This window comes from Choloepus didactylus, assembly GCF_015220235.1.
Source record: "Choloepus didactylus isolate mChoDid1 chromosome 23 unlocalized genomic scaffold, mChoDid1.pri SUPER_23_unloc13, whole genome shotgun sequence".
NCBI lineage: Eukaryota > Metazoa > Chordata > Mammalia > Pilosa > Megalonychidae > Choloepus > Choloepus didactylus.
In genome coordinates, this window is record NW_023637594.1 from 159023 (window position 1) to 162288 (window position 3266).

The following is a 3266-nucleotide window of genomic DNA, read 5'->3' on the forward strand; positions in this document are numbered from 1 at the left end:
CCTAGTGACCATGAATAAATGCATCTGTTCACCTGTTGAGGATGTTTGACATTCACATTTTCTGTAGAATGCCAAGCAGTCAATTCTTTGGATAACCTGGTATGTTTCTGAGTTAACTTAAGGGTGATCTAACAATTGTAAATGATGATAATAATAAAGAAATTATTTAAATAAAACTGAATGTAATAAATTGATAGAGAGATGCCCATTTCTAATTCCCAAATTGGGGAGCATTGCTTACTTTTGGCTAACTGATATGCAGAATCTACTGGCAAAGTTCAAGTTATTGAGGATATAATTCACAAGCTTGGTTATATCCAAGATAATTAGTCTGACTAGGCCAAAACATTTAACTAAAGCTTCAAAGCCAAAATGGAATGTATCATGCCAATTCCTGAACCTGAAACTAAAACCAAATGCTAATATTTACAGATAGGCAGTGTGTCACTTGTTAAAAGTCTACTGAATTGGACTGGATCAAAACCCAAGCCTATACATTCTTAAGATACAACTGAATTGGGATATCAAAATTTCAGAATGAACTTGAATCAGAACTCTATATGTTCTTGATTATAGAAACAGTTTCCTCCTTTATAAGCCAAATTGGATTTTTGAGAGAGAATGGCAGTGATGCTATCAACAACAAAATAATTCTACTCACTGGTTCAACCTTCAGAGAAAAGGTACAAATGATCAGAGAATGACAATGTGTTCTCTACCCTCCTGCAGTGAGCAAGAGTTGTCAGCTCTTCTTTAGCACAACATTTACATGTACATCTAATCATGCTACAAGACATCTTTGGCTGAATTTATGGTTGGTCATTGCAGCCTGGCTGGGACTGACCACTTGGGGTACCAAATCAGCTGTACTGACTGTGATCCAGGCCACTTATTTGGGGGCATAGAGCCACTTCCTGCTAGTTGTGCCTTTCCCAAATGGCTGAGGAAACATTTGTAAGTGACACAGCTCCAGAACCCCCACCAGCTATGCTGTCTTTCCTGGGTGAGCCTGATTGCTTTTGACTCTACCCAGTGCAGTGTTTTCCATCAAATCAGTCTTCTCTCCATGGGAGTACTTATTATGTGCCATTTTGAAAATAAAATGGATGTGGAGCAATCATCCAGCAAAACCATAAAACATTTTATTATCTGAGATGGTGCGGGGACAGGTTTGACATACAACACTGGGAGCAGCAATGGCCGAACAATGTTGTACTAAAGCATGATTTATTGAGGCTTGGAGGATTTAGTTCAGTCAGAAAAGTTCTACTCTGTCTTGGGACTAGGAGAGGCTGAGCTGGCTGAGGCACCTGACTGAGGGGCACCTCACCACATAGGCCCTTATTTGTCCTGCTGTCCCAGACAGCCATTGTCAAGGAGACTTCAGTGCTGGAAACTTCTGACTGAATTAGTGGACCCCAAACTTGGCACTGCCTCCCAATGGCTTCTGTTTTTACAAGGCCAGCAGTTAATCCAACAAAAGCCTAAATTCATTTCTCTCTATAACCATTGATTGCCAGCTGAGTGCTGGATGCTGTCAACTTGTTTTTAAAAACAAAAATTCCATTTCATTGGAATTGAGGTCCTTTGCCCTGTGATAAATGGCAGTGCACCATCTTGGGAAACATCTTTTATTTTCCTCCATTTGTGCAGAAGAAGAACTCATTAGCAGATGGTGGCCACATATCAAGTTAATCACTGTCTTTGGTTTTAATCATACACCTCTCTCTGGTCCAGCTGAACTAAACTTACCTGTCATACTTCATTATTGTGTTGGCACAACCTCCACCTTTGAGTTATGAACATAAGAATATTCATGGCCAATTCTGAGAGCCATTTCATCATCTTTCTCATTGAACTACATGTATTTATTGAATATTTTTGAGCAACTATGGTGCCCTGGAACCATGGGGATAGAGTCGGGGCCTGGGAGAATTAAAAGTCTGGGTTACTGTCCTGAAAGGGCTGATAAGTCTAGAAGTTGAGATGCCATGCACATAAAGAAATAAATAACTCCACATTATTGCACATGCTGAGGGCTTCAATAGAAATGCCCTTTGGTCTAGTCTAATAGGGTTGTTTTCAACAGATAATAGGATGCAGAATTATCTAAGGAGCTTTAGTTAAAGACCCAGGTTCAGGTGTCCCTACCAGAGATCCTGCTTCAATCCATCTGTGGGAGGGCATGTGCATGGTAGTTGGAAGAGCTCCCCAGATGATTGTGACATGCTGTCAGGGCTGAGACCCAGTGGTTTAGTAGAGAGACTGCTAAGCTTTGGTTTATTTATTTATTTTAAAATTTTGGGGGGTAAAGAAATTGGGGCTCAACCCTGGATTTTGTCCCTCTACAGGTCAATAGGAACTTTCTTCTCTCTGCTCCAACAGCTCCTTGTACACATTTCAATTACAGCCTCAGCATCTCCTGGTGATGATCTTTTTTACAAATGTGTTCCCCCACTGCTACCCTGGGAGCCTCTCTGAAGGCAGGGACAATATCCTTGTCACACTTTTATCCTCCGAGCTGGGCACACAAGTGGTGGTCCAAAAATGTTTGTTGAGTGGAGGAACCAAAGGATGAGCTGGCTGATCTTGAGCAAGGGAGATAAATGCTCTGCTTATGGTTCTTTGTCTCCAGGTACATAAAGGTGGGGCAGGGGGGGATTATTTCATTGCTTCCTTACCTGGTAAGCACTCTAAGACTATATCAGATGTAGATGCCTTCCCCTAATGATTTTTAAACCCTTTTAGACTAAAGATGCAGTGCAAATTCCAGGCACGCTCCTGGACAGTTGACTGGAATAGTACCTTTGTTCTCCCTTTATGTATCAAGACACAAGTGAATTTTTATGAGTTCATAGCAGAGCTGATTCTGGTACAATAAGTCTACTAATTTCATCTAAATGAGATTGCTGACCTTTTAAAATAGCTCAGAATACAATCAGGGTCCAGACTCTGAGAGGCAAAATAGAAGTCCAAGAGGGTAGCCCCAAGACCTGGGTTACAACTATGGGGTGGCGGCTGGAGGCCAGTGGTCTCTCCAAAGCCCTTTCATCCCACTTGCATTGTTGACCTCTAAGTTACTCATATTTCATTCAAACCTTCTTTTCAACTTGCAAATGCATTAATTTATTAATGGAGGGATTGAGCATGAGGAGGCTAGTATCTCCAAGAGGCCAGTGGTTAGGGCCCATTTATACAGACAAATGAACCATTGCCATCATTCTCTTTCCTCTGATTTAGTTTCACTGCATTTATAGGTCACTGCC